General features: G+C 36.1%; 1 long non-coding RNA gene across 1 annotated transcript in view; it reads right to left on the bottom strand.

Moving 5' to 3' along the window:
* Positions 1–3,389: 3,389 nt before the first annotated feature.
* Positions 3,390–13,008, bottom strand: part of LOC118153917 (uncharacterized) — a 31,814-nt gene continuing 22,195 nt past the window's right edge. Inside the window, exon 4 of the long non-coding RNA XR_004743722.3 lies at positions 3,390–4,303. This is a non-coding gene — a long non-coding RNA (uncharacterized LOC118153917). The remainder of the gene's footprint in view (positions 4,304–13,008) is intronic.

Genomic DNA, 13,008 nt, shown 5'->3' with positions numbered 1-13,008 from the left:
AGCAGTTTTTTCAATGAAGATTAAAAAGAGTTCAATAATAATCAATACTTCAAGGGTGTGGTCTAAAACTCCCTTGCACTTCATATAAAGAATTAGAATGAGAGCCCAAACCTTCAGTTGTTCAATTAGAAAGCTATTAAAGCTCTGAAAGCATATTAAATTAACAACTGGGCCTTTATTTTTAAAATGTTGGTGGGTTACTCTTTTTAAGCTGTAGAAAACTGCATATTGAATGTGTTTAGATGGATTTATAAAGTAAATGACTTGATGCAGAACATTATCTTCTCTTAAGGACAAATTTCAAATACATTTACTTTATTAAGCTTACAATGGCTAATAATTTTAGTCTTCCCATAGCTAGAACCTATAACCATTTTGGAGTTACACTCGCATTATGCAACTGTGTTAGGATCTTGAAGCTGGGAGAAACTAACTTTCTGTATGTTGAGAGAACAACATGGTTCCTAAAAGTCCTAAATGGAATTCAGCCAAGCAAGAGACCAATATCTCAAAGTCTACCATATTAACATCATTATTCATCCTAAAAGCCTTTAAGTAAACTTTAATTAGTGTTCTTTAAATACCTTCAGTAAATATTTACAATTCTCTACAAGGTTTGTGGGAAATGGAATTGCTTTGTTTAATTTGTAACCATCTAAACAGTCCAGTTTTATTTGGGTTACATTAGTAAGGTATGAAAATTAGTCAACTTGTGTCAGTCAGGTCTTGAGAATGACTTTGTCCTTTGAAGGGAAATATAAATATTTAAATTACAAAACAAAGCAAACATATTCATATATACCAGTGGTTCTCAGCTACAGGTGATTTGTTCCCTAACTCCCTTCCAGGAAATACTGGGCAATGTTTGGAAGTCTTTTTGGTTGTCACAACTAATGGGCATGCTACTAGCATTCAGTAGGTAGACACCAGGGATGCTGCTAAACATCCTACCATGTAACAGACACCCTGCCACAACAAAGAATTAACTAGTCCAAATGTCAATAGTGCTGAGGTTGAGAAACCTGAACACATGAATCAACATATATTCCAACTGATTCATCCTTTCCATTAATGTGATAGTCAAGCATTTACCACATTACATAGAGTATGCAATACCTACTAGATTATTGACTAATCTATTGTGTAAATAGATTATATTGTCTAAGGATTTTCTTAAATATAAGCTACAAGCTAAAATGCACCCAGCTTTTGTCTCTCTTATCCACTCATTTAACTAAAACACTGTGCAAAATAAATGTTTTCCCTAATTACAAAATAGCATGCTGTGGAAGTAAACTATTAAGCTTATTTGTTTATTTTTTTTTAACTTATTTTACTTTCATGGTTTGAAATTTGAAAAGTGATGCTAACATACTAAAGATTTTATCAGGAGCATTGTGTCCTGGGAATAACTTCTTCAGGCATTCAGCAACATGAACCTCTGAGGTTATATAGGCAGAATATCATGGAGATGTCTGGCTGCTATGACAGAGCTCTAAATATAAAGCAAAATCAATAAATAGGCATTAAGAATTTATTGCAGGTCAATCCTGTGCTTTACCAGATGCTGTCTCCAAATATTGTGGGATATATTGAAAAGAGAAGGCATTCTTATGTTCTTTAAATTGATGTTTTAAAAAGCTGTTGTTATTTTCTAAATATTATATATAAAACACATACAAAATTGTGCAGTTAGTACTGTTTAGCTATCAATTACAAGGCTAAAAAAAAAAACAACATGTACTGTAGAGGTAGATACCAAAAAAGTAAAATACTCAGAGTTTACTTACTAGTTATAACAGACAAATTAAAGTATATACAATAATTTTTTGATTAAGTATAAACTTTCATCATAAATCAGGATTATAGTTGTTAAAAAAATGGAATGAACAACATATGTGGAATAATAAATAATACATCAAAAGTGGATTTGACTTTGAACTTGGATGCCAAACCATGAATTAAGTTTGAACATTATAAATGTTAAGAGATAAGACAAAGACAAAAATAAAGATGGTAACAAGGGTTTAAATAAAAAACAGTAGAGATGAGAAACAGTGTGTAGTCCTAATGTTTACTTTGTTTTTTAAGTAAAAGATAAACTTTATATACCTTTCTAGTTCTCCTCTACATTATATAGATGGCTAGATAGTTAATAAAAAGATATTTATTTCAGTAATTGCATTTGTTTATCAACATGAAAATATTTATCCTGTCAATAATTTTGAAGGGCTATTATTGTACTGTGTCTAGCAAGTAATCACTCTCAGTTTATGTATCACTTTTGGAATGAAGATGTTTAATTGCATAATTAAAGTGCTATATTCAATATCATATGTCATTAAAAACACTATTTAAGCTAAATAAATTAGTTTTCTGGTGAATACAATTAAAATTATAAGCCTATGACATAATGTATAATAAAAATTTTATGTCTATTTGATTAGGTATATGTTAACTATTATGATAATTCTTACATAATTTGATTTTCTTGCTACATTATTATCAATTTATGTCTACCATTTCCTAAGAAATTAGTGCATGTTACATACTGTGGTGACCACTTTATGTATAATTGAGGAAAAGAAATAACGCTATCAAAAACCAGGGCTGCATTGTAAAGTTAGTGGTTTATGGTAAAATAAAGGCTCTTTTGTTCTCTTGAGATTCTTTGATAAGAAAGAATTTGTAAAGATTGACTGCATTGAGTTTGGAGTAATTGTCATATTTTTCTGCAAAAAGGCAAAGAAGAATTTGGAGTTCCTGTGGGTGATGAGGAAAGTAGTGGGAAGAAAGTCTGAGCAATTTGGCAGGAAGCAAGAGGATGTGTTTTTGAAAATGGCCCAGAAAAGTTTTGATTACAAAATATCTACTATTCACCTTAAAGAATTTTTGCATTTTTGTGAAACTATCTATCTGTCTATCTATCTATCTATCTATCTATCTATCTATCTATCTATCTATCTAATCTGATGTGGTTTGAGTGTGTCCTTTCTGAAATTCAAGTCGAAATTTGAATCCCAGTATGGCAGTGTTAGGAGATAGACCCTAGTGGGAGGTGTTTGGGTCATGAGAGAAATTCTCTCATGAATTAATTAATGCCCTTTTATGTGAGTGAGTAAGCTCTCACTGGTGCAGGAATGGATTGGTTTCTAGTAGAGTGGGTTGTTATAAACAAGCCCAACCTCTTGTATGTGTTTCTTTGCATATGCCCACTTGCCCTCCTGCTTTCCACAATGAATTGAAGATGGCTACCTGATCTTGGGCTTCCCAGCTTCCAGAATCAGAAATCGACTACATTTGTTTATTTAAATAAATTACTAGTCTTAGTTAGGTGTTCTGTTATAGTAACACTAGACAAACTAAGATAGAAAATTGGTACTGAGGTATGAGGTGTTGCTATACAGATACCTGGAAATGTGAAAGTGGCTTTGGAACTGGGTAATGGGTAGTGGCTTGAAGAATTTGGAGGAGCAGGTAAGAAAAGGCCTGTACTGCTATGCACAGAGTATCAAAGGCAATTATGGTGACAGTGCAGGAGATGAGAAGACTAGGGAAAGTTTGGAACTTTTTTGAGATTGGTTAAGTAGTCATGACCAAATGCACATAGAACTTTGATGAGTAAAGACCATGCTGATAAGGACTCAGATAAAAATGAGGAGTAGGCTATTGGGAAGTTGTTTGTAAAAGCACACTTGTTATACACGTACAAAGAACTTGGTTGCATTGTGTCCATGCCCAGGGGCTTTATGGAAGACAGAATTTAAAAGTGATGAATTAGGATTTTTGGCAGAATAAATTTCTCAGCAAAATATAGAAGGAGTTACATAGCTACTTTTGGCCACTTGTGTTGAGATTTGAGAGCAAAAGAATAAAGACAGAATTTATAATTAAAAGGGAAGTAGAGTGGAAAATTTTGGAAAGTTTGCAGCCTGACTACGTAAAGAGCAAAAAGCTGTATTTGTGTGAGTGCTAAGGGTGTTGCTGCCCAAGGACCGCTTGATAAAGAGAACAAAAGAGAGCATGAACAAAAGGCAGTCAGTGCTTGTGCGCATCAGGACATTGTGAAAAAGGTCCACAGGCCTCAGAGGGTAGAATGATTTCAAGAGACAGACCTGGGGTAATCTCCACAGGCTCACGGTAGGTCCAGAGTTGCCTTGGAAACGTGATCCAGCATTTTGGTACTCTGGTCGCTTAAGCCATAGCTCAAGGAGCTGCAGGTGTGGCTTGAGTTGCTACTTCAGAGGATGCAGGTGGTAGGACTGAGAAGTGTCCACATTCACATGGTGCTGATTCGTCAGGCCTATATAATGCAAGAGTCATGGAGGCATGAGAACCTTCATCAGAGGATGTACCAAACTGCCTGGGAGCCCAGACAGAAACCTGCCTCAGAGGTGGAGCTGCCATAGAGAAGTCACTAGAGTGCCTAACAGAGCTGTGGGAGTGGGGCTGCCATCTTATGGACCCCAGAATGGTTACACCACTAGCAACATGCAATGCCTGTCTGAGAAAGCTACAGGCACTGGACTCCAACCAGTGAACAACCACGAGATGCACTTAGCAAAGCCATAGAGGTGGGGCTATCTGAGGCCTTGCTGGCTCAGCTTCCAATCCAGTGTATCCAGGAGGTGGCATATGGAATATTTTGGAGCTTTAAGATTTAATGTCTGACCTGCTGGATCCTGAGCTTGCTGTGGGCTGGTCACTTCTTTCTTTTCTTCCCCCTTTTTCCCTTTTGGAATGGGAATGTTTGCCCAATGTCCATCTATTGTATCTTGGAAGTAGATAACTTGATTTCTGATTTTGCATTCTCACAGCTGTAAGGAACTTACCTTAAGTCTCAAATGAGACTTTTGACTTTTAAGTTGGTGCTAGAGGAAGTTAGGACTTTGGGGACAGTTGGGATTGGATAATTGTATGTTGTTGTGAGAACAGCATGGGTTTCAGGGGGCCAGAGGCAGAATGCTATGGTTTGAGTGTGTTCCCTCCAAAACTCATGTTGAAATGTGATTACTAATGACATAGTTTGGCTTTGTTCCCACCCAAAAATCTCTTTTTTTTTTTTTGAGATGGAGGCTCACTCTGTCACCTAGGCTAGAGTACAGTAGCGTGATCTCAGTTCATTGCAGCCTAAACCTCCTAGGTTCAAGAGATTCTTCTGCCTCAGCCTTCAAACTAGCTGGGACTATAGGTGCCCGCCACCAGGCCTGGCTAATTTTTGTATTGAATTTTTGTATTTTTAGTAGATGCAAGCGTTCACTATGTTGGCCAGAATGGTCTCAAATTGCTAACCTCAAGTTGTCAACCTGTCTTGGCCTCCGAAAATGCTGGGATTACCACACCTGGCCCAATCATTTTGAACTGTAATCCCCATAATTCCCATGAATTAAGGATTGTAATCCCATCATCCCTGCGTGTTAAGGAAGAGATCAGGTGGAGGTAGGTAATTGAATCGTGGCTGCAATTTCCCCCATGCTTTTCTTATGATAGTGAATGAGTTCTCACAAGATCTGATGGTTTTATAAGGGGTGCTTTTTCCTTCACTTGGCACTTCTCCTTCCTGCCACCTTGTGAAGAAGGTATCTTGCTTCCACTTTGACTTCTGCCATGATTGTAGGTTTCCTGAGGCCTCCCAAGCCATGTAGAACTGTGAGTCAATTAAATCTCTTTTCTTTATAAATTACCCAGTCTTGGGTGGTTCTTTATAGCAGTATGGAAATAAATGAATACACCCAATATGGCAGTGTTGGGTAGTAAGGCCTAATGGGAGGTGTGGATAATATGGTGAATCTCTCATGAATAGATTAGTGCCCTTTTGTGGGAAAGAGTTTTCACTCTTGTAGTAATGGAATAGTTCCTGTGAGAGCAGGTTATTATAAAGTGAGCCTAGCCTTTCCTGTATGTCTCCCTGCAGATGCCCATTTGCCCTTCCACTTTGAGCAATTAGTTGAAGCAACAAGTAACCTTCACCAGAGAGGTTGCCTGATCTTGGACAGAATCATTAGCCAAATAAATTTATTTTCTTTGTAAATTACTTAGTTTCAGTATTATGTTATCATAACATAAAACAGGCTAAGGCACTTCTATTTATCATAATCTTCATCTATTTATCACCATCATCATTATCTTAATATCTAATTCTCTCTAATTTCCCCAAACCTGTCTTCCATTCCCAAAGTGCATGATATACTCACAAATTCCTCATGGAAGTAATTTATACAATATAAATAAAGAAAAAGGCAGAATTCCATATCTTGAAGGAGCTGCAAGCAAAGGATAGAAATTGTCCCAAGTGATCTACATAAACGGAGGAAGGAGCTTAGGTTCAAACTTGACCAGAAGATGATAGTAAGCACTCGGGGGCTTTGCGGAAAGCATAGAGCAGCTATTGGACCCTTTACAATTTACAAGATAAAAATGTGTGCTATTCTCATCTAGATATTTTGGCATAGTGACCACAGAAAATAACAAAATTCCACACATACAATCCAATTTAAATTTATCTTTGAAATGAAGCTGTTTTACTTCATACTACATGATTTGAAATAAAGTATCTGAGAGATTCACCTTAAAGATCTAGCTCCAGTGAGACTTTCCCAGTGAAGCATTTTCAAAGCTCCTATTTCTCTTCCTCTTGGTTACAAAGTATTGAATCCTTTGTCATGTGGTTGTGCTAATTATTGGTGATTGTAACTGAAGTTTTTGCAAATTACCACACCTGTTCCAAATCTTTCTTCCCCTGCAGATGTAGCGTTGCCTTTTCTCCATTGAGAGGCACGTGAAAGTTGTTTTGCAGTTTCTTCAATGAATTATTTCTCTAGTATCGCCAAGGAGAGGAGTGATACTTTTTTCGGTTTATATCCCCCAAACACCTAACACAGTATCTGATATACAGAAGATATTCTATAAACCTTTACTATTTGGATAGAGTAAGATATATTCAGTTCTGATAAGATTCCTTTTAATTTCTTTATTGTTCTGGGAAAACATGCAACCGAATTAAGTATCTATTGAGAGTGAGATTTGAAAGATATTTACCTGCCACAAAACTAATTTCTCCAATGCTCAGCCAATTGGTGTGATTAAAAAAAAATTGTGCAGTGTTGTAGCAAGATGAAATATTTATCAGCTGCCTGACTTTGGGAAACCCACATGCATGTTATTGGAAAATTGGAAATGTGAATATTTTAGAAGATAGCTATAGGTTGAATTCGGATAAAATATGTTCCATTGCCTAGCAGAGTTACTGGCATACGGAAAGGATGGCAACAAAAGTTTAATTCCTTTCTCTTTTCCTACATTTTATGTATAAAGCACTGTGAAGAAATTTTAGAAGTTCCCTGTGAGAGTTAAACACATTTCTAATATAGGCAGTATATTCAATAACAAAGCTTGAAGAAAAACAATATTCACCAACTGTCACCTTGTCTAAGATACAACTGTAAATGGATGGAATACGAGAAGAGCAAATATTTATGGTAGAATTTTCAAGATTCTAAAAGAAAACTTGACTCATTGTTTAGGCCAGCAGTAGGTAAATCTTAGTTTCCAGGAATCGGCATGTAAAAACTGTCACTGAACAAAGAGGAAGGATGGTTAAAACACAGAAAATAGATGAACAGAGAGACTAGGTAATATAATATCAGAGAGAAACTTAATACAATGCTATTAATCAGAATATCAAAGAACATAACTGTGTTTTTTTTTCCTTGGTGAGCTTTATAAACCTATCTTTCCTTTGTCTCCTTAAAAACCCTTGTGCTCCAAGCAGTCATTGACTAGGTTTAATGCAAGTCTTTTATAGACTCATAGGGAAGAAAAATGGAGGAACTGACTTCCTGCCTCTTTGGCACATAGAACTGCAGATGCAATTGAAATGAAAGGAAAAGCATGATTCTAGAGGGAAAAAAAGTACATGCCACCATTATGCCTTACATATCCTGCCTCCACTTTAAATAACTTCCTACCATAAGGTGGAGCTATATGCTATGAAGAGAAAAGTATTGGATATAAGATCTGGCAAAAGTCCACTTAGATTATTTTTCACTTGGCTTGTAGTTTGTGATTTTAAAAAGTTAAAATGCATGGCAGCAAACTCCAAACCCACCACCAACTGATGTAGAAAAAGTTGTTATTTTGGTGCAGCTAGGATTTTTAACGTGGTGAAAAGGTGTGTGAAAGCAAGCAGGACCTTGTTTTTTAGCTTATGCTGTAAACACAGCTTCAGGGGAAACTCTTTGAAGTCTGAGATCTGAGGTGGCGGGATTTGAAGCCCCCCTGAGGTAGTAGTACAGAGAAACCTCAGGTATCTGATAGTGTTTGCTCTTGAGTAAATCATCCAGAGCATCAAACAAAGTGTTGACAAACAAATTGAAAAAAAAAGTGCTTTATTTAAAAGACTATATTTTTGAATATACTCATGTTAAATAGGAGCTTGCTAAAATTTATGATGCTGAATTATATTAGCTGCAAGAGAGGTTTTGCTTCAGTTTGTAATTGTAAGAGGTATGGCCATGAAAACCCCAGCTGAGTTATCTGTAAAACCCTAGCATCTCCACCCAAAGGAAAAAATGATTCCCTGAAGAGTGAGAGCACTACAGGTTTCCTGATAACACATCAAGGGTAATCGAGATAAAGGAGAATGGCTCAACAGGAGTATGTGTTGCATGACTCCCTGGGCAGTGCTCTCTATCTGGAAATCAATTAAAGGGCAAGGTACACCAGCTCATAGCTGGTTTGGGATTTCCTTAGTAGAAATTTGCATATAAACCTTTCAAACAACTAAAACCTATTGTAAAATCCAAGGATAGGGTTGATCTTGGTGGAGAAAAACATCTATCTAATAAGAATTAATATTGGGAAATATTTGTTGCCCAAAAATTCAACTAATGTATAAATCTAATTCTCCCTAACTGATAACACAATTTATCAGAACATGTGCAACATAAAGAGAGTTTGTAATACATCCCTTATTACCTTTCTAGATACTCAACACACTTTTACAAACAAGGAAAGGTGTTATTGCCAGAGTGCTATAAGATGGCTTGCTATTAGTAGCTTCCTATTTCCATATAATAAAATCAGCACTGTTGAGGGGATGCAGAGCAAAGCCAGGACGAAGGAATAGAGCCAGGACAAATAGCACAACTACTTCTATTTGAATATTTATGCTAATGAGGTTACTAGATACATTTATATGTACTATCTAATTTCATCCTCACCATAATCATGTGAAGATCATACATACCATTATAATTTTCATTTCATAGTTTTAAATACCTGCCTATGATCATACAACTACTAAGTGGTAGAACCAGGAACCCAAACTCAGTAAGTGTGATGGCAGAGGTCTCAAACCACTGCACATTTGCTGAAGACAATTTATCTTCTTAAACTAGTCGTTCAACCAATGTATGTATGTTCCTGTGTTGTTCATTTTCAGGCTAGCGAGTCCTTTCTCTTCTAAATACTTACTGGAGAAGACACCATCTCTCCTTCTATGTATGAGTCATCACTGGCTCCTCATAGAACCTTGTGTATTCCAGTTACACAATTTCCTGAATATGTAACCCTCAGTCCAACTGGGAAACCTGTACATACAATGAGTCACCCTTTTCATTTATATACTATCCCTCTCCTCCCATATATTTTCTTTCTTATGTATTTTCATTTTACCCTGACAAATGCATGATGTTTTTTAAAAAATATATATGCTGTTGTTGTTGAAACAGGGCTTTCTTCCATTTCCCTAGGCATCTTGTCTTCTAACTTTGAAGATCTTTCTGCTTTCTTTGCTACAAAACATGGCTCACAAGGCTTTGCCTCTTGCCACTCCCCTGAGTCTCTGAGCTACAGCTTCACACTGTAGGGGACTGTCCATCCATCTAGAGCACCTGGGGTTTAAGGTGTAAGCAATTTGACGGTAATTGCTTCTTCCCAGCAGTTATTCCTTGAAGTGGCAAAGGGGGACATTTGGTTGGTTCTCTTTTTCCATCTACATAAATAGGTATTGGAACCAAATCCAAAGAGCATGGTGTATTTATCTAGAAATAAATGTTACCCCCCATGAGGAGAGTTTTTAGCTATGCTTTTGTCTTATTCTTTGCTTATGTTTTAGCAGAAACTTCGTTCACTCTTTCCATTTCTATTTGATCGGTTAATTCCTCTGGGGGAACTCAAACATATGTTTTAATACTATATTACTTAAATAAATCACATGGTCTTGTTTTGTTTTTTCTTTCAGATATCTATTTTGAATTGATGTAATACAGCATGACTATTGGATTGGACTCAACTACTGTTTCTCAAACTGCAGGTAAAAAGCATTTCAGAGATCCCCTTTTATTATGAGATTTTAGTTATCTCAAACTTCCTTACCAGTTTTTAGTAGAGGACAGCAGATATGGTTTTCACAATAGAGAATGAATGGATTTGAAAGTATATTTAGTAACTTTTTGTCCAGCTTGTGCTTCATTTATGCAAAGAATTACACTAGTATGGTCTTCATTCTCAAGGGAAATTTTATCTGAGTAACAGAATATCTTCATATATATTTTAATGCAGAATTTAAAACATTTTAAAGGGTATCGAGACAAAAATAAAGTTCAATCTGTATAAAAAAGGCAGTTAGTGAGGTGGGCTCTAATGTTTTTCTCTTCTACATTTATTTGCTTCACATACCTGGGTGTTCCAGCAAGTCCATTCAGGTGTCATGTTTTGAAGAAAACAAAAGCATGGTTTACTACCAACCTGCCCTAAGATAAGGAGATCATTAACCTTTCTTGTCATGTATTAGTATACTATGAGAGTGTCTTTGATCCTGGAGAGTAAATAAACCAGTGCATAGAAAAGTCAGTGTAATAATGTAATTACACAATGATCCAGATTGACCTGATACAGGTTAAAATGTTGACGAAGAAATTTTGAGAATAAGAATGGCGTTCCTCTCTCAAGTGCCTAGGGAGTAATTCATTACTGTTTGATATGGTTTGGTTCTGTGTCCCCACCAGAATATCACCTTGAATTGTAATCCCCATAATCCTCATGTCTTGAGAGAGGGACCCTATGGGAGATGATTGGATCATGGGGATGCTTTTCCCATGCTGTTCTCATTATAGTGAGTGAGTTCTCACAAGTTCCTTCTTTACACTCTCCTGTCTCTCCTACGGCCTTGTGAAGAAGGTACTTCCCCTTTGCCTTCTGCCTGGATTGTAAATTTCCTGAGGCCTCCCCAGCTATGTGAACTGTGAGTCAATTAAGTATATTTTCTTTATAAATTACCTAATCTCAGGTATTTCTTTACAACAGCGTGAAAAGGAACAAATACACTGTCCCAAAGTAAGTGTGGATTTTGTTTCTTATATATTATTTATGTGATCATCTCATTTAATTCACTGTCTTTCCACTGTAAAATGCATATTTGTTGAAAAGCTGTTGCACAGAGAAACTATACACACATTGATTAGAAGTTAATGTTATTCTCTTGAAAATACTGTTTTCTCTAAGGGCAAACTCTTCTAGCATGCTGTCCTTACACCATCTTTTTTGATAAAGTGACAATTCAACTTATCTAAATCCATACACCTTTGAAAATAAAATTGGATAGCATGAGTAATTACATGGAGGCAATAGGCACAAATGGAGACTGTTCTGAAAAAACTGGGGTGTATAATTACTATTCTTAAAATGCACTATGTAAAATCACACATTAAGTGTGGCAATTTCTAAGGTCTTGGTGACTTGAGACCCTACCTTTTCTTACTGTGGTGGCTAAGACAGCCATCAGAAGCTGGCAATCCTATAACAAATGCAGTACATGTTTTTTTTTAATGGTGATTTTTTCTTATTCTGCAAAGATAAATGTAATATATTAAGGAATACATTAAGTAGTGTATATTACTAGAGGGAATCTGGATGTAACCAGGATAGCGAGGACAGAGGATTGCATGGGAAGGGGGTAGTTCTTCATCTAAATCCATGAGGACACCTTTCATGACTCCTCTGAGGTAAGCAACAGAGACAGGAAAGGAACAGTATCCTTGGATGATTTTGAGATCCTCTAAACAGTAGATGTCTCTGTATCCTTTGGTCTCTTCTATTCTGTAACTATGTCCTGGGTGATCCCTGGGTATTCCACTTAATTGCATGCCATTTCATCCTTGTTCAGTAATTATACTTGTGCATAGTTATGAGTAAAATGATTCTTCTATATATGCATTAAAGTTAAATTTTGCTCCTGGGGTTTAGTGCATGTGCCTTCTAGTGGCATCAATAAGGAGCATGTGTGCTTCTTCCTGCCATGTGTGAGAGAAGAATATGGTCAATTACGATAGTGAAATTTACTAAATGTGATGATAAACACTTTTAAAAGCAGCTCAACAAATGATTATGGATTTCACACTTTTACTAATTGCTTCAATTTTTGACTGAAATAAAAATCTTCCACTTGCTTTAGTATGGAGGGATAGAGATCTCTAGAATATATTACAAATATCCTCAAAGTTTTTCTCAGTGTGTGTCTTCCCCTTTTATTCTGGCCTCGTTGTTCCTAAACGCTGGTAACTCTTTTCTTTTTTCCCCATATAAAACTGATAAGTAGAGGTAAGTACATTCCTACTTTTACATATCCCTATTTTATTTATATATGGTTAACCCAAATGTCTTTCTGATGTCAATAATCTCCATTATTTCAACAGAATTGTTCAGATTCTAAAATTCTGTAGGATACAGTGCAGATTTGAGTTGCATTTCTTCTTCCTCATTGCTTCACTTCTCTGCTCAAACACTGTTGTCTTAAGGAAGCTTTCCTGGATTCATGCCCATCACCCTACATCTTGACTACTTTGGTTATTCCCTGTTACACTCTTTCAAGTTGCTCTCTACTTTTTCATTATAGAATTTTCCACACTGTATTTTATATTTATGTTTACTTGTTTCTGTTCTGCCCAGTAGAATATAATTTTATGATGTCAAGGAATGTCTCTACTTTGCTTGCCATTTTTTCCAATT

This window comes from Callithrix jacchus, chromosome 1, assembly GCF_049354715.1.
Source record: "Callithrix jacchus isolate 240 chromosome 1, calJac240_pri, whole genome shotgun sequence".
Lineage (NCBI taxonomy): Eukaryota > Metazoa > Chordata > Mammalia > Primates > Cebidae > Callithrix > Callithrix jacchus.
The sequence above is the reverse complement of the archived record's forward strand: the minus strand, read 5'-3'. Positions and strand labels throughout refer to the sequence as shown.